The sequence below is a fragment of the Tamandua tetradactyla genome, chromosome 2 (assembly GCF_023851605.1).
Source record: "Tamandua tetradactyla isolate mTamTet1 chromosome 2, mTamTet1.pri, whole genome shotgun sequence".
Classification (NCBI taxonomy): Eukaryota; Metazoa; Chordata; class Mammalia; order Pilosa; family Myrmecophagidae; genus Tamandua; species Tamandua tetradactyla.
In genome coordinates this window covers 184,477,211-184,504,413 of record NC_135328.1, presented here as the reverse complement: position 1 = coordinate 184,504,413, position 27,203 = coordinate 184,477,211, and the positions used below count along the sequence as shown (strand labels likewise).

Here is a 27,203-nt window from a genome sequence, read left to right as displayed (position 1 = left end):
TACACAGATACACCTGAACATATTCTCTGAAAATATTTGGCATTGCTTCCAGTAGTTAAATATGGAATCAATCTGAGACTAATCAATATGGGACTAGTTTGTTAAACTGTGGTACACCACACAGTGGAATACTGTGCAGCTATAATAAAAGAATAAGGAAAATATTCTTATTATAGTGGAAAGATCTCAAAGATAAATTTTTAAATGAAAAATGCAAGATGAACAATAATGTGTGTGTATATAATATAAATATAAAACACTTTATGAGAAGAGGAATGAAAATATATAGCCCTATTTACTTATATTCCCCAAATGTCACACTGGAAGAATAATAAGGAACTAATAAAATGGTTGTTTGAGGGAACTAGGATGGGAGAGAGTCTTCTCTGTACTTTTGTCCTTTCTTTTTTGTACTTTTTAATGAAATTTGATTGTTGAATGATTTTAGCATATTACCCACATTTTAAGTAATGCTGAATTAGAATCCTCATATCTTTTCAGCATTTATTGATATTGTCATAAAAAGTATTAATGATGTGAATAATTCTTTTAAATAAAATCTTTTATATTTATTTTTGTATCTTGTAGGCTTGCTTGGTTTTCCTTTTTTGCACTATTTTAAACACGATTTAGTATTATGGTTATGCAGTCTCCAAAGTGAGATAATTGACTTACATGAAAAGAGGAACAAAATAAACCCAAAGCAAGCAGAAGGAAGGAAATAAGGATAAGAGCAGAAATCAATAAAATTGAAAACAAAAACAATAGAGATAATTTTTCCATCTCCCTACCTCAAATTAGTGACAGACCCTTCCAACATGAAAAAGTTAGAATGGCCATAGCCCAAACACCTCTGAAGAGAGGGGTAGAAAGATCAAATTTGGTTGGAGTTATACAGCAAAGATAGGATTTAACAAATAAATATGATTGCTGAATCATTTAAGTGATATCTCTTTTAGTCTCCAATATCTTAGAGCAGCTAGAAGTAAAAACCTAAAATTGTGGAATTGTAACCCATGTCAAACTCTGAAATATGTTTTACAACTAATTGTGGTGCTGTGCATTGACATTTATTACTTTTTTGTATATGTGTTATTTTTCACAAAAAAGAAAGAAAAGTTGATTATGGGTATAAAAAGTATTTAAGCCTTCTAGCCTCCTATATTCTGGAGCAGCTAGAAGGATAAATATGAGAGGATTTTATAGTAGCCTATAACTGGGATCTGTCCAATAACTACTTGTTGAAGAGTGCTTTAAAAACTACTGCTTTTTTATTTCTTTGCTTTGTATATATGTTATACTATACAATAAAAAAGTTTTAAAAAAATAGAGAAAATTTTAAAAGCCAAAAGCTGTTTCTCAAAAAAAAATCTATAAAATTGATAAGTCTTTAACCAGACTGACCAAGAAACAAAGAAGGAAGATAGAAATTACTGACATAAGGAAAGAAAGAGGGACATCACTACTCTCCTCATAGACAATAAAAGGATATTAAAAAAAAAGAAAATTCCAACTATGAACAACTCTGTGAGCATATATGGAACAATTTAGATGAATTGGACCAATTCCTTGGAAGACACAAATTACAAAAATTCATTATAGCTCAAATAAAGTGAATTCCATTAAAGAATATAATCTCATCTAAAAGAACCTTCTGAAAGAGAAAGCTCTAGGTCCAGATGGTCTCACTAGAGAATTCTACCAAATATTAAGGAATTAAATATTTTTCATGGTCTCTTCCAGAAGACAGAAAAGGAGGCAACAGTTCCAGCTTATTTAATAAGGCTAATTTACTGTCATATCAAAACTAGGCAGAAAGTATAAGAAAAGAAAACTACAGTTCATGATCCCTCATGAATATAGATGAAAAAATCCTAAAAATATTAGCAAATCACCTCCAACAATATATAAAAATATACCATAACTATATGGGGTTTATCCTGGGAGTACAAGGTTGGTTCAGCACTTGAAAAATCAATGTAAATTCATCACATTAGTAGACTTAACAGGAACAGCCACGTAACCATATCAATAGATACAGGAAGAGCATTTGACAAAATTTAACATCCATTTGTAATAAAAACTTATGAAACTAGGAATAGGAGTGAACTTCTTCAATCTGGCAAAGACCATTTACAAAACATCTACAGCTGACATTATATGAAATGGTGAAAGACAGAATGCTTTCCTCCTAAGATAAGAAACTAAGGTAAGAAAGTCTACTGTTATTACCCCTATTCCATGCTGAAAGTTTTAGTAAATGCAGTAAGCCTAGAGAAAGAAAGAAGAGCCATTCAGATTGTAAAGGAAGAAATAAAAATCTATTCACAGATAAGGTGACTGTCTATATAGAAAATCCCAGGGAATCTACAAAAAAAAAACAATAGATCTAATAAGTAAATTTATCAAGGTTGGAAGATACAACATCAATATACAAATATCTATTGTTTCTATACATTACCAGTGAGCAGCTGGAAACTGAAATTTAAAAAATGAGTACCTGTTCTAGTTTGCTAGGTGCCAGAATGCAGTATACCAGAAACGGAATGGCTTTTAAAAGGGGAATTTAATAAGTTGCTAGTTTACAGTTCTAAGGCTGAGAAAATGTCCCAATTAAAACAAGTCTATAGAAATGTCCAATCTAAGACATCCAGGGAAAGATACCTCGGTTCAAGAAGGCCGATGAAGTTCAGGGTTTTTCTCTCAAGTGAGAATGCACATGGCGAACACAGTCACGGTTTCTCTCTGCTGGAAGGGCACATGGCGAGCACAGCATCATCTGCTGGCTCTCTCTCCTGGCTTCCTGTTTCATGAAGCTCCCTGGGAGGCGTTTTCCTTCTTCATCTCCAAAGCGCTGGCTGATGGACTCTCTGCTTTGAGGTGCTGCAGCATTCTCTGCTCTCTCTGAATCTCCTTAAATTCTCCAAAATGTTTCCTCTTTTGTAGGACTTCAGAAACTAATTAAGACCCACCCAAATGGGTGGAGACACTCCTCTGCCTAATCCAGTTTAAAAACCACTCTTGATCAAATCACATCTCTAGGGAGATGATCTAATTACAGTTTCAAACATACAATACTGAATAGGGTTTAGAAGAAACAGCTGCCTTTACAAAATGTGATTAGGATTAAAACATGGTTTTTCTAGGGTACATACATCATTTCAAACCAGGACAGTACCATTTACAGTAGCTCCAAAAAAAGAAGAAAGAGAAATACTTACTTATAAGTTGTTCTATAGACTAAAAACTATGAAGTACTAATGAAAGAGGTGCCAAAAGACTCATAAATGGAGAGACATACCATGTTTATAGATGGAAGACTCAATATTGTTCAGACATCAATTCTTTCTAAATTGACCCATAGATTTAATGCAATCCTAAACAAAGTCCCAGAAGGATTCTTTATAGACAGACAAGTCAATTCTAACATTTGTGTAGAAAGGTAAGGTAGCTAGACGAGCCAAGAAAATTTTGGAAAAGGACAAATTTGGAGGACTCATACTCCCTGATTTTAAGAATACTGCAATGGTTTGAAACCAGAAAAGAAGTTTAGAGAAGACCCATTCCTATAGGTGTAGACCTATTGTGGGTGGGACATCTTTATTAGGTTATTTTAATTGATGCATACCCCAGGTGAGTCTAAATACTGGACTCCTTTATAAGAAAATAAAAGACAGAGAAGACACAGGAAAAAAACTCAGAGAAGCTGAGAAAGGAAGTCACTTGTCATGGTCAGGTTCATGTGTCACCTTGGCCAAGTGGTGGTACCTGTTTGTCTGGTTGGGCAAGTGCTGGCCTGTCTGTTGTGATGAGGACATTTCATAAAATTAAATCATGATCATGTCAGCTGCATCCACAGCTGATGCCATTTGTAATCAACCAAAGGGGAGTGTCATCTGCAATGAGTGATCTTAATCTAATCACTGGGAGCCTTTTAAGGAGGATTCAGAAAAGACAGGCTCTCTTCCTGCTTCGGCTGGTGAGCCTCTCCTGTGGAGTTCATCCAGACCCTCTATTAGAATCATCAGCTTCACAGCCTGCCCTGCGGATTTTGGACTCTGTGTTCCCACAGCCACATGAGACACTTTTATAAATTTTATATTTGCAACTGTTCCCTGTTGATTTTGTTTCTCTAGAGAACCCTAACTAATACACCACTGAAGCCAGAAACTGGAAAAAATGAGACCCAGGAGTGAATGGAGAGACCAGCAGATGTTGCCACGTGCCTGGCCATGTGCCAGAAGAGTTGAGGATTGCTGGTAGCTGATCTCTGAGGAGAAAGCATTACCTGTTGATGCCTTAATTTGGATGTTTTCAATGCCTAAGAACTGTAAGCTCGTAAATTAATAAATCTGCATTGTAAAAGCCAATTCATTTCTGGTATATTGCATTTCGGCAGCTTTAGCAAACCAAAACAAATACCATAAATCTAAAATAGTCAAGACAGTGTAGTATTGGCAGAAGAATAACAGAATAGTGGAATAAAATAGAAAATCCAGAAATAGAGCCCACAGTATTTACCGTCAACTGATTTTTTATGCAAGTGCAATTGCAAGTCATCCGAAGGACAATATTTTCAACATATAGAGCAGAAACAACTAGACAGCCATATGAAAAAAACACATGAATCTTGATATACACTTCACGGTGTATGCAAAAATTAACTCAAAATGGACCATAATGGAACTATAATGAAACATCATTTCACATTTGCCAGAATGGCTATAATAAAAAGGACAGACAATGACAAGTGGTAGTGAGAATGTGGAGAAATTGGATCTTTCATACATTGCTGATTAGATTATAAAATAGTTTAGAAAATCTTTGGAAAACAGTGCAGCTGTTCCTCATAAAGTTAAACATATAGTTACCATATGATCCAGCAATTCCACTCCTAAATTTATACTCAAGAGAAATGAAAACATACATCAACACCAAAACTTGTACATGGATGTTCACAGCAGCATTATTCATGATAGCTTTGAATTTGAAACAGCCCCAGTGTTCATCAGCTGATGAATGGATAAATAAAATGTGGTATATCCATATGTTTTAGTTTTCTAGCTGCCAGAATGCAATATACCAGAAACAGAGCAGCTTTTAAAAAGGGCGAATTTGTTGAGTTGCAGATTTACAGTTTTAAAGCCATGAAAATGTCCCAATTAAAACAAGTCTATAAAAATGTTCAAATTAAGGCACCAACAAGAAGTTACCTTCACTCAAGAAAGGCCAATAAAGTTCAGGGTTTCTCTCTCAATGGAAAGGCACATGGTGAACATGGCGGCATCTGCTAGCTTTCTAAAAAGCTCCCCTGGGAGCGTTTTCCTTCTTCATCCATCTCCAAAGGTTTCTTGCTGCATGGGCTGTCATGGTTCTCATGGGTCTCTCCAAAATGTTTCTGCTTTTAAGGGATTCCAGTAAACTAATCAGGACCCACCTGGAATGGGTGGAGTGACATCTCCCTCCAATCAAAGGTTAATACTCAAAATTGGGTGTGTCACATCTCCATGGAGATAGTCTAATCAAGTTTCCACCTACAGTACTGAATAGGGACTAAATAGGCTGCCTCCACAAGATGATCAGAATTAAAACCTGGTTTTTCTAGGGTGCATAAGCCTTTCAAACCAACAAACCATACAATGGAGTGTTATTTGGCAATAAAAAGAAATGATGTACTGATACCTGTTATATCATGGATGAACCTTGAAAACTTTATGCTAAGTGAAAGAAGTCAGTCACAAAAATATACATATTGTATGATTACATTTGTATGAAATGTCCAGAATAGGTAAATTTAAAGAGAAAGTATATTATTGATTGCTTAATAATGGGGGAGAGAAAGATGATTGATTGCCAGTGGGCAAAGGGTTTCTTTTAGTGGAAACAAATGTTCTGAAATTAGATTATGGTGGTGGTTGTGCAGATTTATGCAAATATCTGAAAAGAATTGACTTATACACATTAAATGGGTGAACTGCATGGTATGTAAATTATGTCTCAATAAAGGTGTTTTTTAAATGAATCATAAACCTAAATGTAAAACATAATATTATACAAGTCGTAGAAAACATAGGAGAAAATCTTCTTCATCTTTAATTTTGCAAAGAGTTGTTGGATATAACACCAAAAGCACAATCCATAAGAGAAAAATTAATAAATTGAAATTCACCAAAATTAAAACTTTTGCTCTGCAGAGGACACTGTTAAGAAAGTAAAAAAAACCAGACACGAACTGGGAGAAAATATTTACACTTCATGTATCAGATGAAGAAATATATCCAGATTATATTTTAAAAATAACAACTCTCAAAGCTCAATAATTAGTAAACAAGTGGCCCAATTTATAAATGGAGAAAAAATATGAAGGAAATTTCATCAGAGAAGATATATGGATGGCAAATAAGCACCTGAATAGATGCTCAGTATCATTAGTCATTAGGAAAATGCAAATTAAAATCATAATGTGTCATCAGACATTGCATTAGTTATCTATTGCTCTGTAACAAGTAGCCTCAAAATTTAGCAGCATAGGAAAATGTACATTTATTATCTCAGCTTCTGTGGATAAGAATCAAGAACAGCTTAACTGGGTCCTTTGCTTCAGAGTCTCTCACAAGACTGCAACTATTGGTCAAAGTTGTGGTCTCAAAAGAAGGCTGGAAGGGCAGGCAGTGGTGGCTCAGTGGCAGAGTTCTTGCCTGCCATGCTGGAGACACAGGTTTGCTTCCTAGAGCCTGCCCAAGTTAAAAAAAAAAAAGAAGAAGACTGGACCGGGGAAAGATCTTCCAAGCATGGTTATTGGCGGGATTCATTTGCTTGAGGGGTATTGCTGAGAGCCTCAATTTCTTGCTACCTCTCCATCAGGGCAAGTACACAAGAAAAGTCAGAAAGAAAACACCAGAAAGACAGAAGTGACATTCTTTTTAACTTTATCACAGAAATAACACCCCATCATTGTTGCCATATTTTATGTTAGAAGCAAGTCATTAGGTCCAGCCCCCACTCAAGGGGAGAGGATTATCCAAGGGCATGATTACTGGATTCATGAATATCTTGGAAGCTATGTCAGAAGCTTTCTACCACTCTTAGATTGGCTAAAATAACAATACGACAGTACCAAATGCTGCCAAGGACATTTAGCAACAGGAACTCTCATGCATTGCTGGAAGAAATGCAAAATGATAGAGCCACTCTGAAAAACAGTTTCTTAAAAAGATGAACATACACCATATAACCTAACAATACCACTTCTAAGTATTTACCCTGGAGATATTAAAACTTATATTCACAGAAAAACCTGTACATGTATGTTTATAGCAGCATTATTCATAATTTCCCTAAGCTGGAACCAACCTAAATGTCTTTTATTGAGTGAATAAATTAGTATATCCACACAATGGAATACTATCCAACTATAAAATGGAATGAACTATCAATGTATGCAACAAATGGGTGAATCTCAAATACATTCTGCTAGGTGAAAGAACCCAATCTCCCAGAGGTTAAATGCAGTATGATTCCATTTATATGACATTTTGGAAAAGATAAAAATATATAGAGAAAAAATAAATAGAAAATAGATCATTGGTTGCTAGGATCTGAATACAAAGGGACAGCATCAGGAAATCTGGTGTGTTGGAATGTTCTGTATTCTATCTGCGGTAATAGTTACTAAGATCTATGCATGTGTCATAGAACAGTACTCATAAAATACTTTTATTGTATGTAATTTTTTAAAATTAAAACAAAATAAGATACTATCTTCACTTCCGGAGAAGATGGCGGCTTAGTAAGACGCGCGGGTCTTAGTTCCTCCTCCAGAAAAGCAACTAAAGAAACAGAAACAATATGAAACAGCTCCCGGAGTCACGACAGAGACCAAAAAGACAGCGTACCCCATTCCGGAACGGCTGAACGGGCAGGGAGAATCCGCTGCGGTGAGATACCTGAGGGGCGCACGTTTTCCCGGCCGGGGTGGCTGGCGACTGGGGTCCCCTCCACGCACGTGGCTCCCCGGTCTGACTGGGAACGTTGGATAGCGGGGCCCTCCCGTCACGCTTGGCGTCTCGGGCCAGCTGGGCAATTTGGACCAGCACTCCCCCAAGCCACGGCCAGCGACCCCCGCCTCCACACATGGTTTCCCGGGTCGACTGCCCCGCAGACAGACGACCGCCACGAGCGCCACCTACTGGGCAGGAAAAGAAAAACAGAGCCCAGAGATTCCACAGAAAAATCTTTCAACCAGCTGGGTCCCACACCCAGGGAAATCTGATCAAATGCCCAGACACCAGCAGAAAATAATGGATGACGCTCGGAAAATTGAAGATATGGCCCAGTCAAAGGAACAAACCAATAGTTCAAATGAGATACAGGAGCTGAGACAACTAATGCTGAATATACGAACAGAAATGGAAAAACTCTTCAAAAACCAAATCAGTAAATTGAGGGAGGACATGAAGAAGACATGGGCTGAACAAAAAGAAGAAATAGAAAATCTGAAAAAACAAATCACAGAACTTATGGGAGTGAAGGACAAAGAAGAAAAAATGGAAAAAACAATGGATACCTACAATGGTAGATCTAAAGAGACAGAAGCTACAATTAGTGAACTGGAGGATGGAACATCTGAATTCCAAAAAGAAACAGAAACTATAGGGAAAAGAATGGAAAAACTTGAGCAGGGAATCAGGGAACTGAATGACAATATGAAGCGCACAAATATACGTGTTGTGGGTGTCCCAGAAGGAGAAGAGAAGGGAAAAGGAGGAGAAAAACTAATGGAAGAAATTATCACTGAAAATTTCCCAACTCTTATGAAAGACCTAAATATACAGATCCAAGAAGTGCAGTGCACCCCAAAGAGAATAGACCCAAATAGGCGTTCTCCAAGACATTTATTAGTTAGAATGTCAGAGGTCAAAGAGAAAGAGAGGATCTTGAAAGCAGCAAGAGAAAAACAATCTGTCACATACAAGGGAAACCCAATAAGACTATGTGTAGATTTCTCAGCAGAAACCATGGAAGCTAGAAGACAGTGGGATGATATATTTAAATTACTAAAAGAGAAAAACTGCCAACCAAGACTCCTATATCCAGCAAAATTGTCCTTCAAAAATGAAGGAGAAATTAAAACATTTATAGACAAAAAGTCACTGAGAGAATTTGTGACCAAGAGACCAGCTCTGCAAGAAATACTAAAGGGAGCACTAGAGTCAGATACGAAAAGACAGAAGAGAGAGGTATGGAGTAAAGTGTAGAAAGAAGGAAAATCAGATATGATATATATAATACAAAAGCCAAAATGGTAGAGGAAAATATTATCCAAACAGTAATAACACTAAAAGTTAATGGACTGAATTTCCCAATCAAAAGACATAGAATGGCAGAATGGATTACGACCCAGCAATACCACTGCTAGGTATCTACTCAAAGGACTTAAGGGCAAAGACACAGACGGACATTTGCACACCAGTGTTTATAGCAGCATTATCTACAATTGCAAACCGATGGAAACAGCGAAAATGTCCATCAACAGACGAGTGGCTAAACAAACTGTGGCGTATACCTACAATGGAATATTATGCAGCTTTAAGACAGACTAAACTTATGAAGCATGTAATAACATGGATGGACCTAGAGAACATTATGCTGAGTGAGTCTAGCCCAAAACTAAAGGACAAATACTGTATGGTCCCACTGATGTGAACCGACATTCGAGAATCAGCTTGGAATATATCATTGGTAACAGAGACCAGCAGGAGTTAGAAACAGGGTAAGATAATGGGTAATTGGAGCTGAAGGGATACAGACTGTGCAACAGGACTAGATACAAAAACTCAAAAATGGACAGCACAATAATACCTAAGTGTAATGTAACTAGGTTGGAACACTGAATGACGCTGCACCTGAAATACGTTTTTTTGTTAGTTTGTTTGTGTGCTTGTATCTTTTTTTTTTGTTTTTTCTTTTTCCTTTTTATATATATATATTTTTTATTAGTATTATTATTTTAATTCTCTTCTCTATATTAACATTCTATATCTTTTTCTGCTGTTTTGCTAGTTCTTTTCCTAAATCGATGCAAATGTACTAAGAAATGATGATCATACATCTATGTGATGATACTAAGAATTACTGAGTGCATGTGTAGAATGGAATGATTTCTAAATGTTGTGTTAATTTCTTTTCTTTTTTTGATTAATAAAAAAATTAAAAAAAAAAAAGATACTATCTTCAGTGCTTCAGTCTACCTAGTGCTCTCTGCCTGGTCAAACCTTACTTTGATATTTTACTTGAATTCTGTTTCTCTTTGAAATCTTCCATGCCTGAGTACAAACCTCATGAAAATAATATTTGTTAAGTGTTTTGGTGTTACAAGGTGTACAACAGGTTACCTTAGGGTTCTGTTCTGAAGAAACAATAAAAGGAGTTGAAAAGAACGTAAAGATTTGATCTGTCCTGTAACAGAAATGACAATCAAAATTGAAAGATATACTGTGGAATATCCTAGACCCCTGATGAGACAGAAGTCTCATAGAGAGGTGGGTTTATAACATGACTCATCTAGTGGTACAGGATTCTGCCAAGAATGCACGTGACCATGGAGGTAAGAAACACAGTACTATTTCTCCTGGGTAAGAATGCATAGCCTTATGCATTGTGTAAAATCTTGTCTTATTGAGATGTATGAAAGTTTCCACTTTAAGCTCTTATAGGAGTTTTGTTTTTTTTTTTTATAGTTTGGTTTGCAGATCACCTGTATCAGAATTACTCGTGGTGAGTACTATAGTGTAAATAGTATTTTAGTGTACAAAAACTACATAATACCTGAAGGGACTTGTAAAAATACAAGCACCTGGGCCTCACCCTATCTCTACTATTTTAGTTTGCTAATGCTACCAGAATGCAATATCCCAGAAATGGAATGGCTTTTATAAAGGGGATTTATTAAGTTACAAATTTATAGTTTTAAGGCCTTAAAAATATCCAAACTAAGGCATCCAGAGAAAGATACCTTGACTTTGAAGAAAGGCCAAATGGCATCCAGGATTTCTCTGTCAGCTGGAAAGGCATATGGCTGGCATCTGAGGTCCTTGCTCCCTGGTTCATTGCTTTGTGCTTCTGATTCCATTGGCTTACTCTCTAAGCATCTGTGGGCCCCTGTTTAACTTCTCCGGGGCAAAACTCTGGATTCTGGTTTGGTTAGCATCTCATGGAAAGGCACATGGTAACGTCTGCTGGGCAACTCTCCCAGCTTCTGGTTTCACATGGCTTTCGCAAATCCTGTGGGTCCTTTTGGCATTTTCCTCTGCGTCTCTAAATGTTTGTGTCTCTTTCCCCCCTGAACCGTCTCTCTCTCCGTGAGTACTTTTAAAGACTCCAGTAAACTAATTAAGACCCACCTTGAGTGGGTGGAGTCACATCTCCATCTAATCAAAAGATCACACCCACAATTGGGTATGTCACATCTCCATGAAAAAACCTAATCAACCTAATCTGGTCATGGAAATTAAGATGGGGGTTTGGAACCTGCTGTTGGAAAGTACTGATGCTCTGAGTTTTCTGAGGCAGAGGTCCCACTCTATAATATTGAATCAGGATTAAAGGACATGGCTTTTCTGGAGTATACGACAATTTCAAACCAGTATATCTCCTTAATCAGTCTATAGTTGTGGGGACCAAGGTCCCCCTGCCCTTGGAGGGGATTATATACACTAAAATTGGAGAATTACTGTTCAGTGGAATGTTTGGAAAAGGTTAAAAAAAAAAAAACCCACAATCTTTGGTGGCACTTGCTTGTCCTAAATCTACTGTATAAGGAAATTTTTACCAGTAAATTGATTGAAGTCAGGAAATAAATTCAGGAGGCTTGAAAATGCTAATTGGCTCAAGAGATATTAACAAATGACTATATGACATCACCCCCCATGATGATATGGGTGATGATTATGAATGAAAATTAATTAATGAGGTCATGCACCACAACTCAGCTTTTAAATAACGTTATTTCTAAAGCTTCAAACAGCATTAAACATAGTTTGGTATGGGAACATACAGTTTGATAAAGGGAATCATATGAATTTATGATATGTAACAACAGATTCAGAAGCTCCTATGTTAGAATAGAATAATAGTTAAATTATCTTTAGTGCCATGATGGTTAAATTAGAAACATCAGCATAAATTCTATGTAACTGAACTATTCTATACTGCCTATGACATCAGTTTATTTAATGCAATAGTCATATAGAATAGCATGAATATGCAATTTATAGCTTAATGTGAGTCTGTATCAGTGGTCCCCAAATGTGACTGGACATCAAAATCAACTCTGCTAATTGTTAAAAATATGGTTATCCTGGTTTCTACTCCAGAAAGTGGTAATTCAGCATTTCAGTGAGGAAGCCTGACTAAGCATCTTAAATTCCAAGTTTGGGAACTACTGCTTTAAACTCCTTTACTAAATGGAAGAGGCTGGTTAATTAAGAGTGTTAGTTATGAAAATGAAGATGGGAGTTTGGAACATCCTGTCGAAAAGTACTGATGTTTTCAGTTTCCTGGGATAGTAATTAAGGGAAGCATAAGAACCAGACAAGAAGAGAGCTTCCATGTGTGAAAATGGTCAGGCAATGACAGACTGAGTTTTCACAGCAATCTATGATCACCTGGTTGGTGACAATGAATATGTCCCACAAGTACTGCTTAGAGAATGCAAAAAGTAATTTTATACTTGGAAGAATTTACTCGCTGTACTGGTTTGAAAGCATGTATAAACCTAGAAAAGCCATGTTTTAATCCTAATCCCATTTTGTAAAGGCAGCCGTTTCTTCTAATCCTTATTCAGTACTGTATGTTTGAAACTGCAATTAGATCCTCTCCCTGGAGATGTGACTTAATCAAGAGTGATTGTTAAACTGGACTAGGTGACGATGTGTCTCCACCCATTCAGGTGGGTCTTGATTGGTTTACTGGAGTCCTATAAAGGAGGAAACAGTTTGGAGAATGAGAGATTCTGAGAGAGCAGAGCAGAACGACATAGCCACAAGAAGCAGGGAGCCCACAAGCCAGTGACCTTTGAAGATGAAGAAGGAAAACACCTCCCAGATTGCTTCATGAAACAGGAAGCCAGGAAAGAAAGCTAGCAGATGATGCTGGGTTTACTAGGTGCCTTTCCAGATGACAGAGAAACCCTGACTTTGTTGACCATGTGCCTTCTCACTTGAGAGAGAGACTCTGAACTTCATCGGCCTTCTTGAAGCAATGTAGCTTTCCCTGGATGCCTTAGATTGGACTTTCCTATAGACTTGTTTTAACTGGGACATTTTCTCAGCCTTAGACCCTGTAAACTAGCAACTTATTTAATTCCTCATTTTAAAAGCCGTTATGTTTCTAGTATATTGCATTCTGGCAGCTAGCAAACTAGAACACTCACTGAAAAATGTTTCTGGTACTGGAACATTTTTGTTCTACTAGTATGCAGCTGTTGGTCCTGTGATAAATAAGATTCTGTTTTTGACATAGTACCAAAAGTATGAGTGAATCAATAGGATCCAACCATCCACTCCCAACTTCTCATATGGGAACCTTAGGGTGATGTTCTGATCCTTTTTCAGAAACATTCAACAGAGCTCAATAAGGATCAGTTGTCTGCTTCTGAAAACAGTTGGGAAAAGGCAAAGAGATCATAGAAGACTGAGTTGTCAAGGGCAGGACTACATGTTTTGATAACATTTAGCACCATGGCTGCCCTTTCACCAGCAAACAATTAAGGATGCAAACCCTTCAGTAGACAAGTCCTGGTCATGAGAAGCCTTCTCCTCAAGCCCTTTACTAATCACACTTCATAGGGCATAGGGCTGGGAGATTTGTGGGTGGAGACAGAGGAATCATCATTTATAGGGGCTCCATTGCACCTCAATAAATAGGCCTTTATTTTAAGAATCTGATGTTGAGCACCTAATTTGATCAGTCCATGGTTATGAAGGGTGGAGATAACCCATTTTTCTTATCCTCCTTTGATTCCTCCATCTAACCTAGATCATTTGGAACACCAGAGCTTACTGGGCAAATTTACACAGAAACAACTCAAGCAATTTATTTATCAAGCCTTTCTCTTAATTTAAGATTTCCTCAAATAATAAATCATTGTGTTGTTTTTAAAATCATACTTTATGCTGAACCTTTTTTGTTCTATTCATAAATAGTCTCTAAGAATGTGGTTCTTGGTAATCCTTGCTGGGTTTCTTATGTTTAGTCCCTTGACTATCCAGAATTTTGATTCCAAATTCTTTCACTCAAACTTCAAGGTGACCATAGCTTATTTCAAAGACTGTCAGTGGAGACAATGATAAATAAACAGTAAGTGAGTTTCTAAAAGATGGTGTAAGTAGAGGAGAATCTCAGTGTGATTACACTGAGACAGATTTTGTAGTGCCAGGTAGCGACCACTCTCTCCAACTCTATCATTCTCTCTCTCCACCAGTTCTGAATATAATTTTTTTGTCTCTTTTTTTTTTTTTTTGGGCATGATCAGGCTCTGGGAATCGAACCCAGGTCTCCAGCATGGCAGGCGAGAATTCTGCCACTGAGCCACATTGCACCGCCCTCTGAATATAAATTTTATCACCTCTCTGCTTTTGGGGTTCAGAGCCAGGCTTTACTTAATTCAGTCATATTGTTGTAGTGAAATGAATTGCAACCCTCAAAAGTGGATTTATATAACCTAATATTCACATCTTTCCAAATATTGTTAACCTTCCAGCCATAAAGACCTTCAAGTCACTTTACTCACTTATTTTTGAAATTTCCAAAGCTTCACTTACTAATTCAAATGGACTTAAATTCAACCATGAATTGTTCTTGAGTGTCTAATTGGATGGATATATTTAATAGATGTTCCCTTGTTGAAAGCCATTCACTTATTCAACAAACTTCCACTGAGGCCCACTCTGTGCCAACAATCCGTTGTATAAGGTGGTTTGCACATTCATCCTCTGTGTGAACTAGAAATGCCTGTCCTCTGTGTGATTTAGCCATGGTTGTCCAGAACTACATAGGTCCTTTGAGCATTTTGGAATTTCGGTAACAATTATTATTTTTGAAGATATCAGTGAGATCACTTGGAGCATAGTTCCTTTTGTTTATCTTCTAGAAGTAATTGGAACTCAGATTTTATGGAAGGCATTCAGTAATAGTAGGATAAAGTTTGGATGGCCTAGAAAATTAGGTAGAGGTTTATATGACTTGAAGGAGGGAATAAAGAATCGCCAGGTGAGGGATAAACTAAATTGGATGTTTCAGGTAGAAAATCCAGCAGAGATGTTATAATCATTTATCGAGAGTGTGGCAGCAATAAATGCTAATAAGAAATTTAGTATTCAGTCATGAGTGAGAGAGATCTAGCTCAGCATTGTACAACAGGAAGGGAGAGTATGGGAAGATCTAAGAACTATTTCCTAAGAAAAACTATAGAAAACAAGGGGAAAATTGGCTATCTAAAATATAGTATTCATTCAAACTGACACCGTGTTTTTTAGGAGATAATGCTATGAAGATGGAAAAGTCAGCTCTATTCCAAGGGTTCCTTTCAAATGGCAAAGAAACAATGAGCATGAGTTTTGGTTTACCAATCTCACTGGTATTTGGCTACCAACTTCCCCTGTTGATGGCTATATAGCTTTACAGAAGTTACTTAACATCACTTGTCTTTCTAGTTTGGGTTCTCTGGCACCCACTCTCCACTAATTCTTCAACCTCCTTCAGACCTGGTAGGCACTGATGCCCCCTGCCCCACACACTTTTCCACTATTTATCCCCCCTTCTCCCACCTCTGCTTTCCATCTTTCCCAGCATAAATTCCATGGTCCATCATTATAAATTGCTGCAAACCATTTCAATCTTTCCCCTTTCTCCATCCATCATACTAACCTAGGAAAGCCCAAACCCTCAAAAAACTCAATTCTCTGACTTTTCTTGGCCTGCACATAAGCAGTTGATTGTTGCTGGAGAAGTCAGACATAATGGGCTAGTTTCACCTTAATCCCCTGACTACAAATAGGTATATTTGTAGCACCACTCCTGACTTTATCAAAACTAACTTTATGGTGGTGCAATGGTGGCTCAGTGGGTAGAATTCTTACCTGCCATGTCGGATACCCGGGTTCGATTCCCAGTGCCTGCCCATGTAAAAACAAAAACAAAAAAACACTGATTTTATTTTTGTCTCATACCATCCTTTTAATATTTACTTATTAGGTGTGATGGTTAATTTTATGTGTCAAGTTGACTGGGTTATGGTATCCAGTTGTTTGGTCAAGCAAACACTGTCCTGATTGTGGCTATAAGGGTATTTCTTAGATGGATTAGCAGCTAATCAGTTGATTATATCTATGGCTGATTGCACTTAACGATCAATTAAGAAAATTGCCCTCAGCAATGAGGTTAGTCTCCTCATCCTATCAGTTGGAGGTCTTAAAGCAGAACTGAGGATTTCAGAAGTCAAAAAGAATAATTTCTATCTCTACTTTAGCCAAGAAGTCTTTCTTAGGGAATTCATCCCCTTACCTTCATCAGAGTTTCCAACTTGGCGGTTTCTCCTGGGGAATTCAGTTTCACTTTCTTTGGAATTTCTGACTTGCTGCATGTAATTCAGACTTTCCATTCCCCACAGTCATGTAAGCCAATTCCTATAATAAATGCATCTCTCTCTTTCTCTCTCTCTAGCTATCTTTCTAGGGAGCTAGCTATCTAATCTCCTGTCAGTTCTGTTTCTTGGGAGAACCCTGACTAACACAGTGGAGTAAACTCCTTCCCCAAAAGAGACACCAGCTGACCCATAACTTTTCTGCTTTTAGGATATAAACAGTCCTACAGTCACTTAAAATTCCAAGTACAGTCTAGATGCAGTGATTAGATTGTCCAGACACAACTTAATGTTGAGTTCTCCCACTTCCCCAGCTGGGAACTGCTTCAGGCAAGAGAAAGTCATCGGTGGGAAGGGGCTAGTTAGCAGGCTGCCTGAATGCAACATACCAAAACTAGAACAGCTTTTTTTTTTTCCCCAAATGGCTGTTGAATTTATTTGCTTGATTAATAATGGTCCTGGCAAAAATTAACCAACATTGAGACATTTACAATGAAATACTAATTTTAAAAATCTATGACACCTTGATAGAAATTAAGCATTTATACCAACAGAAGTCTTTGATATTGCCAGCAAATACAAAATGAATGCAGTGTGATAGACAGGACAGCAAGAAGACTTTATACATTTATATTTGACACCTGACCATATTTTCAGTCACCATAATATCTCTTCTCCAGATTTAAAAAAATAGTATGCTGATTTCTATAACAAAGCTTTTTTTTTCCATACAAAAATCAAATAATGGCCAACAGGTCACAACAGTGCAGTAGGTAGAGGATAAAAAACCACATCAAACAGGTGTTGAAAATAAATACTAACTGGGAGGAGACGAGGACAGAGCACTCTTGGGGGTCTCTCTCATCACCTTGGGGGGATGGGGTTTGTTTCACAGGCATGAGCTCCTGAGCCGTCTCTGGGCCGCTATCCATCCTGACAGTGCAGGGGGCACAGCAGCCTCAGGAGCCGCCGCCTGCCAGAAGCCCCAGATCTAGACCTGAATCTGAAGCCAGAAAATGGGGTGGGGAGATCCTTGCTACCATTAAAAGGAAAAGCAGTATTTATTTTTATGGTTCAGTCTTGTCACCTGAGGAGTCCACCAGTGGGCCCACTGAAATGATGCAGATCAGGGCACACCTGTGACTCACTCGGGCAGAGGGACATTTACATTCCATCCTGAGCGAGCAATAAAAGCCATCCTGCTGTCACTAAAGGGTCAAACAAACAGATTAGAACAGCTTTTTAAAAGAATTTAATAAATTACTACTTAATAGTTCTAAGCCTATAAAATTGTCCAAACTAAGGCATCCATGGATAGATACCTTAGTTCAAGGAAGGCCAATGTGTCAGGAACACCTCTGTCAGCTGAGTAGTCACATGGCTGGCATCAGCTCGTCCCTTGCTCCTGGACTCCATTGCCTTCAGCCTCTGTTCCTGTAGGGGTTCCTCACTTCGCTTCTCCAGGGCTGGCTTTAATTTTTGACTTCCCTTGGTTCTCTCCAGGTTCTGGCTTGCTTAACATCTCATGGCAACGCCTGTTGGGCTCCAAGCATCTCCAAACATCCTTGTCTCTGTTCTCCAAGTGTCAGCATCTGTGTCAGCTCTGCTCTGAAGTTTCTGTTGGCTGTTTCATTTCTGAGGCTTCTCCAAAACATTTCCCCTTTTAAAGACTCTGGTAAACTAATCAAGACCCACCCTGAATGGACAGAGTCACATCTCTGTCTAATCAAAAGGTCACATCACAATTGGGAGTGTCTCTTCTCCATGGGGATAATTTAATCAAAAGTTTCCAATCTACGGCATTGAATCAAAATTAAAAGAAATGGCTGCTCCCATAAGATTGGATCAGGATTAAAACATGGCTTTTCTGGGGTACATAATACATTCAAACCAGCACACCTCCCCTACTCATTAACCACTGTTTGGAACCTGCCAGAGTCTAAGGACACAGAAGAAAGAGGATGATGAACGCTTTTCTCTTCTGGGTGGCTTTTTGTGATTCCTTCCTCAGCCCTGGCATCAAGCACTGCTTCTTCAGCCTCTCTTTACTGAGATCTCCATATCCCTCCAGACAGCCTAGCTGGACCAAGCCCAAGATAACACCTTGCTAGCTCCCTTTCTAGCATCTGGCCCTCAGGCAATATTTTGCACACTTGCTATGGGATGCTCCAGGATTGAGACCTGTCCTGGTGCAGCAGTATGTCCTGACCCAGTTAATCAACCCTCCTCATGCTCTCCAGATTTCCCTGTCTATAATCTGTTGTGGCTTTCTTAAGTGTCACATAGTTCCTAAACCTCGCTCTCAACTCAAGGAACACAGCTCAGAGCTCTCCTGGTAGGTGCTCTGAAGTCCTCCACACTAGACTTAGATTTGAAGGTAGCATCCCCCACCTCACCTTCAAAGTGGAGGGAGTCACCTTGCCATCAGCAATGATTCTCAAAAAAAAACAACAACAAAAAAAACCTTTCACTAATCTTCTCTCACTCTCTGTTTGAGATCCTTGGTCTGGCTGAGGCTTTGAGAAGTCCTGGAGGAGATTCTTAGACCGTTTCCTTGTATGTCCTCCTAACAGGATTTGGCCCCTGACTAGGACTTTATGTCTGTTGTATCATGTTTCACATCTGTTTACCTAGTCAAAACTTCAATTTTAGCAATCAATTTTACTTCAAAGGACACTCAGTTCTACCCTGGAATTCAACATTTCACTATTTAGCATGCTGCCCACTTTCCAAGTAGCATGCACTACTTGAAAGGCAGTGCGGTGGGGTCTGCAAAGCAGAGCCAGGGTTCAAATCCCTCCTCTGTCCCCGTATAGCCAGTGACCTCAGCGAGACACACCTCTGTTTGTCTCATTTCCTTAACTGAAAGATGGGATGAAAAGGTAGTTCACAAGTTTGCTGTGAGGATTAAATGAATCGACATCAATAAAGTACTTATAGCAGTGCCTGATATGTAGTGAGCACTCAGTTAGAATGAACTATTATTACTACTTTCTCATCTTTGCATAAATCAGCTCCTGTTCACATCACTTTGATGACTTTGCCTCATCTATTTTTCTTTTTGCCTCATATTTTATAGAGAGAATAAAGGCAACCAGAGAGGAAAGCCCTCTTCTTCCTGCCAGCAATCTACCAGTGTGCCTGCATCGGTACTGATCTTTCTTCCCTTTGCCCATTAAAATAGAAGCAGTGACCTTGCCCAACTCCCTATCCAACCTGTGCTCAGAATCCCACCTCCACTTACCTTTGAGGACTTCATTTCTTCAACTGCCCCCCTTCCAGTGTCATTGATTCTCCTCCCGACAGCATATAGACATCTTAAAAAACAACAAAATTAAACAAAAACACACCAAACAAACGAAAACAACCAACAAACCCTTCTTTCTCATCCTCTCATTTCTCAGCAGCTTTAGGAATGGGATAGCCAAAGAGAGATTCCACATTTCCCTCACGGAGTTGCTGAGAGGAAAAAATTATTGATAAGTGATGTAAAGTCCTAAACACACAACCTAGCTTAAAGCAAGTACATAAATATTAGCCAGTTTTATTATCATTGCTATTATTATTGTAAATTTTCATTTCAATGCTGCCAGAGTTGAATCTAGTAAAAAGATATTTTAAGCAAATTTTGGATCCACATCTCAGATCTAATTCACATAACTCACACAAAATGAGGAACAGACCACTAATATAGTTGTTCCCACATGATCAATCAGGAGCAGCATCTTCCTTAAAAGAAAGAGAATGAGATCATTAGAATGAGCTCAATAATGGAAAATTCTAATGTTCTCATTCTCCTTCTTAATATTTTTATTAATTTGCATGTGAAAGGACCATGTACTTTAAACACTTCAGAAATAACTTTGAGCTTAATTTATTAAGCTCAATTTGAGTTCATTTCAGAATGCAGAACTTTGGCTCCTCAACTGCCACCCCATTCAAGAGTTTCTGGTGACACTTCTGTTTTTTCCTTGCTGTGCCCCACTCTTCTTTGGACTTACGTTAGCTCAGCTCTTGCGGATGCGGCAAAGACAAGCAGTCCTCATTTAGAACACATTTTCTCATTAATTTTTTTTTATTTCCTTGTTTTGCAATTTAAAAGTGAATACTAAAACTCAAAAAGATATTTAATCCCCTGATTTCTGCTCTTTGCCAAGAATACCCATGTATCGCATAAGTTGTAGTGTCTGAAGTTACTATGCTCATGTTGTCTCCTGTGCTTCATGGCAAAGGACCATCTTCCTCACTCTTGGCTGCTGTTGGATAATGTCAGTACTCTGCCTTCAGCTCCCATGTGTTTTTGTGGGGCCCCTTTACATTCCTGACACCTATTTCATTCAAGATTTCCTTCAGATACCCCACAGGTTGCCTAGTAATGTCAACCAAGTCCTTGAAGTTATAATACTGGTGTTTCTCAAAGGCAGAAAATAGCAAGGTTAAAACCTGGTCTATCAATCCGCTCTCTCTTTCCATCTTCTTTCTTTTTCTTCTCATGTTCAATATTGTACTGATGATTAGCAACTGGTTTATAATTGGTTGTGACTACCTTATCTAGTTTCTGTATGGTTCTGGCAGGTTTGGAAGATTCCTTTATTTGCATTCTCTTCAGTCTCATGTAGGATTCAGACCCAACAGGTCTGCATTCCACGCTATGTACCACTGTTCCTTCCAATGAGAGCCTGTCCTGGGCACCCTCGGTCAGCACTGTGAGTATTTGCCCTCCCATCTCCTGAAAGAAAAACTGATACTCCCTGGGAGTGGTGACTGGGGCTGGTTGTCCATCAGTATTGTCGATGTTTGTAAGTTCCTCACTCAAAGTAAATGACAGCTCTGTCTTTCTTTGATTATTGGCAATCCGCAGCTTCCCTATTTCGCCTCTTCCAGAAGATTTAGACCACTGTTGTGACAGGTATTTAGGAAACTTCACTAACCACATCAGGTTGTTCTGTTGAATCCCTTCCAAGTCAAGTTGCATCCTCTGAGCCATGGGTCTGCTACCTTCAGATGCCATGTGTTCTTGAGCTGAGAGGGCAGAGAATGAGTGAGTCAGGGCTGAGAGGGAAAGCACAGCACACCAAAACCAGCACATCCCCACTGCCTGGACCCAGGAACCAAGAAAGAAAGTGTAAAACACATGCAGACTTCAGAAATGTTAAACGATAGAATGGAAGAGTTTTAGAGTCCAGAGAATGCTGTAGGACAATCCCAAATTATTCATAATAAGGAAAAATTAGAACCCACCTATAAAAGTGGGGAGCTTGATAATATGTGTTGTATATCCTTACAATGAAGTACTGCAGCCATTAAAAAGGATACAGTATACAATAAGAATAATTTATTTTTCTTAATAAAACCAGTAAAACCAAAGTAAATGCTTTCACCTTTCAACTAAGTTTTGTGGAAAAGTAGTTATATGATATATATGAAATGTTCTCAAATATTTTGAATAAACATGGTCATAAAAAAAAAAGAATATAGTAGCTGTTTTCTACTCACATGGAAAATCTCCCAAGATATAGACATTTCCTCCAGGCCCTTACTGTCAAAGGAACCCTTTGCAGAGAGACCTCCCTAATCACCTTAGTTAAAAGTGTGACCTCCTCCCGTTCCCCATCCCTCTTCTCCACTGAATTTTTTCTCCACCATATCAGTCGACATGAAATATACTAGATACTTTATTATTTTCTCCCTTTCCCCTTAGATGGTAAGCACTACGGGGTCTGGGCCTGTGGCTGTTATTACTGTAAGCGTTCATTTTTTTGAACGAAAGAAAAGTCTTACTTAATTGGTTTGTTTGCTGTAAATAAATCGAGTGAAGGCTGCATTCCCGGCATGAGGAGGACTGGGCTGCCCAATACCCCCGGTACAGGTTCATGGTAACCCACACACTTCACCGAGGCACGGTGCCCTAAGGACTAGGGGGAAATGATACCCACACAAAATAATGGTACCCACTAGGAGCGCCTCAGGTCAGGGATTCGTTCTCCTGCCACCAAGCTGAGTCTCAGCTTCGTGGCATCACCAGCCTTCTGATCGCTAGGGCGTGACAAGCGGACACGGGGAGAGTCACCGAGACCCGGGTGCTTGCCCCAGCTGAGTCTCCCCCTGACAACTGTCAGGCGGAGGCATAGGGACACCTGGGTGAACAGGTTCCAGGCCTATATTTCAGGTTACAGACCGCTGGCGCCTGCAACTGACAGGCAACTGACAGGGGAGGCCCTGCCTCTCCGCTCCAGAGCCTGCGGTGGAAAAATCACCCTCCAGTATAACTGTAGTAACCTTGGCTCTGAGATATTTTTTCCAACCTAAGTGGAAATACATTTAAATATTACGATACAGACTAGAAGGAACTAAGAAATTCACCTCTTAAGTGCCTTCTCATACCCCAAACAAAGAGCAAATGTGTTCAGGATGAGCATAACTTTACAAAAGGAAGGGAGATAGGAAGGCCCCTTCCTCCAGGGTCAGACTCACCAGAGCAGACTTGAAAGCTGTGCCGGGCCAGAGCTTCCAGAGTGGGTGGTCACTGCTAAGCCAGGGCTCCTGATGTACCCAGGTGGATTCTCTTTAAGGATGAGTGCAGACTCTGTTCTGCACTCTGTATATTGTCACCTTTAGGGAATTCCTTGATTAGATTGGATTATAGCCCTCTGGAGAATTCCATCTCCTTGATTTGATTATGGGTGTGACCCATATCTCCAAAAAGCATGCAACAGAGTAAGTAGCTCTATGGATTATTTCATCCAGTGAACTAATTTTCTTTAATTCTCCTGCTTAGGGTCGGTTAGTGAGAACTAGCTTGCTTTAGCTTCCTTAGAAAGGCCACAAGATGCTTTACTTAGGCCCTCTGAAGAGTTATTAGGCATATCGGTCCTAGCCCCGGGGGACCCTGACTAACCTGACCCACTACCAACCACTGAAATTGCTCTCAACCACCCTGGGCAAAAAGTTCTTCTTTTACCTCTATGATAGCTCCCTTTGTCTCTTCTCTTGGGTCCCATGACACCCTCTGCTCCTGAGTTTACTCCCCACCCCCACCCCACATTATTTGTATACTCCAGTTCTTTTTAAACATTTTTTTTAAATCATTCTGGGATTCATCAGGGCATCACTCTGAACAAACCAACAAAATGTCATGTCCTACCTGAGATTCCAAGTACTTACGGTGTTCAATCAAACTATCTACATAAGTTATATTAGGAAATGCACTAGTCAAAATATAAATTTTGTAACAAATAAACATTTTTTGCTTTAGTCTCACACATAAGGTGACATTTTTAAGATATTAATTACCATCTATTTTCAGCACCCTGCAATAATGACATTCCTTTGTTCTTCCTCATGCAAAAACATTTTTAAAAATTTTAAACACTCTTTTTGATGTTTGTTAAAATTTATTAATTAATTAAAAATAAAGAAAATAAAACAACATACATAATCAGTAATTCACAATATCATTACTTAGTTGCATATTCATCATTTCTTAGAACATTTGCATTAATTCAGAAAAAGAAATAAAACAAACAGGAAAGAAAAAAAAAAAAGCTTATACCTACCATACCCCTTACACCTCGCTTTCATTGATCACTAGCATTTCAAACTAAATTTCTTTTAGCTTTTGTTCCCCCTATTATTTATTTTTATTCCATATGTTCTACTCCTTTGTTGACAAGGTAGATAAAAGGAGCATCAGACACAAGGTTTTCACAATCACACAGTAACATTGTGACAGCTGTATCATTAGTCAATCATCCTCAAGAAACATCGCTACTGGAACACAGCTCTACATTTTCAGGCAGTTCCCTCCAGCCTCTCCATTACATCTTGAATAACAAGATGATATCTACTTGATGCATAAGAATAACCTCCAGGATAACCTCTCGACTCTGTTTGGAATCTCTCAGCCATTGACACTTTGTCTCATTTCCCTCTTCCCCCTTTTGGTCAAAAAGGTTTTCTCAATCCCTTGATGCTAAGTCTCAGCTCATTCTAGGGTTTTTCTCAATCCCTTGATGCTGAGTCTCCGTTCATTCCAGGATCTCTGTCCCACGTTGCCAGGAAGGTCCACACCCCTGGGAGTCATGTCCCACGTAGAGAGGGGTAGGGTGGTGAGACTGCTCGTTGTGTTGGTTGGAGAGAGGGGCCACATCTGAGCAACAAAAGAGGCTCTCTTGGGGGTGACTCTTAGGCCTAAATTTTAAGTAGACTTGACCTATCCTTTGTGGGGTTAAGTTTCATATGAACAAACCCAAGACTGGGGGCTCTGCCTATAGCTTTGGTTGTCCACACTGCTTGTGAGAATATCAAGAATTCAACTTGGGGAAGTTGAATTTCTCCCCGTTCTCACCACTCCCCGAAGGGGGCTTTGCAGATACTTTTCCACTCACTGATCGAATCACTCTGGGATTCTTCGGGGCATCACTCTGGACAAACCAGCAAAATCTCATGTCCTACCTGAGATTCCAAGTACTTATGGCGTTCAATCAAACTATCTACATAAGTTATATTAGGAAATGCACTAGTCAAAATATAAATTTTGTAACTAATAAACATTTTTTGCTTTAGTCTCACGCAGAAGGTGACATTTTAAAATATTAATTACCATCTATTTTCAGTACCTTGCAATAATGACATTCCTTTGTTCTTTCCTCATGCAAAAACATTTTCAAAATTGTACCTTGTACATTTCACTATTATTATACACTCTAGGCATTCCTAGATTATACCATCTCAATCTTTAACATCTATCTTTCTTTCTGATTTCAATTATGTCCCCAGCCCTCCTCCCTCTATCATTCTCACGTGCAGCTTCATTCAGCGTTTTAACATAATTATATTACAGTTAGGTAGTATTGTGCTGTCCATTTCTGAGTTTTTGTATCCAGTCCTGTTGCACAGTCTGTATCCCTTCAGCTCCAATTACCCAATATCTTACCCTATTTCTATCTCCTGATGGTCTCTGCTATGAACAAAATATTCCAAGTTTATTCATCAATGTCAGTTCATATCAATGAGACCATACAGTATTTATCCTTTAGTTTTTGGCTAGTCTCACTCAGCATAATGTTCTCAAGGTCCATCCATGTTGTTACATACTTCATAAGTTTATTCTGTCTTAAAGCTGCATAATATTCCATCGTATGTATATACCACAGTTTGTTTAGCCACTCTTCTGTTGATGTACATTTTGGCTGTTTCCATCCCCTTGCAATTGTAAATAATGCTGCTATAAACATTGGTGTGCAAATGTCCATTTGTGTCTTTGCCCTTATGTCCTCTGAGTAGATACCTAGCAATGGTATTGCTGGGTTATATGGCAATTCTATATTCAGCTTTTTGAGGAACCGCCAAACTGCCTTCCACAGTGGTTGCACCATTTGACATTCCCACCAACAGTGAATAAGTGTGCCTCTTTCTCCACATCCTCTCCAGCACTTGTCATTCTCTGTTTTGTTGATAATGGCCATTCTGGTGGGTGTGAGATGATATCTCATTGTGGTTTTGATTTGCATTTCTCTAATGGCCAGGGACATTGAACATCTCTTCATGTGCCTTTTGGCCATTGTATTTCCTCTTCTGAGAGCTGTCTGTTCAAATCTTTTTTCCCATTTTGTAATTGGATTGGCTGTCTTTTTGTTGTTGAGTTGAACAATCTCTTTATAAATTCTGGATACTAAACCTTTATCTGATATGTCGTTTCCAAATATTGTCTCCCATTGTGTAGGCTGTCTTTTTACTTTCTTGATGAAGTTCTTTGATGCACAAAAGTGTTTAATTTTGAGGAGTTCCCATTTCTTTCTTTCTTTCTTCAGTGCTCTTGCTTTAGGTGTAAGGTCTATAAACTGCCTCCAATTATAAGATTTATAAGATATTTCCCTACATTTTCCTCTAACTGTTTTATGGTCTTAGACCTGATGTTTAGATCTTTGATCCATTTTGAGTTAACTTTTGTATAGGGTGTGAGATACGGGTCCTCTTTCATTCTTTTGCATATGGAAATCCAGTTCTCTAGGCACCGTTTATTGAAGAGACTGTTCTGTCCCAGGTGAGTTGGCTTGACTGCCTTATCAAAGATCAAATGTCCATAGGTGAGAGGGTCTGTATCTTAGCACTCTATTCGATTCCATTGGTCAATGTATCTATCTTTATGCCAGTACCATGCTGTTTTGACCACTGTGGCTTCATAATATGCCTTAAAGTCAGGCAGCGTGAGACCTCCATTTTCGTTTTTTTGTCCTCAAGATACTTTTAGCAATTCGGGGCACCCTGCCCTACCAGATAAATTTGCTTATTGGTTTTTCTATTTCTGAAAAGTAAGTTGTTGGGATTTTGATTGGTATTGCGTTGAATCTGTAAATCAATTTAGGTAGAATTGACATTTTAACTATATTTAATCTTCCAATCCTTGAGCATGGTATACCCTTCCATCTATTTAGGTCTTCTGTGATTTCTTTTAACAGTTTCTTGTAGTTTTCTTTGTATAGATCTTTTTTCTCTTTAGTTAAATTTATTCCTAAGTATTTTATTCTTTTGGTTGCAATTGTAAATGGAATTCGTTTCT

The 27,203-nt window shown here is 38.6% G+C and overlaps 1 protein-coding gene and 1 pseudogene across 15 annotated transcripts in view; one reads left to right on the top strand and one right to left on the bottom strand.

Annotated features, from left to right (window-relative positions):
• Nucleotides 1–27,203, top strand: part of LOC143674416 (uncharacterized) — a 149,083-nt gene that overhangs the window by 49,970 nt on the left and 71,910 nt on the right. For 13 of the 15 annotated variants that reach the window (XR_013171045.1, XR_013171046.1, XR_013171041.1 and 10 more), the window contains one exon: nt 10,740–10,776. The gene's annotated coding sequence lies outside the window, so the exon portion shown is untranslated. Of the gene's footprint in view, nt 1–10,739; nt 10,777–14,037; nt 14,168–19,721; nt 19,919–27,203 lie in introns of those variants that run through there. The other 2 variants (XR_013171040.1, XR_013171037.1) reach the window with 2 other exon arrangements.
• LOC143658201 (general transcription factor IIF subunit 2 pseudogene) lies at nt 20,864–21,663 on the bottom strand (annotated as a pseudogene).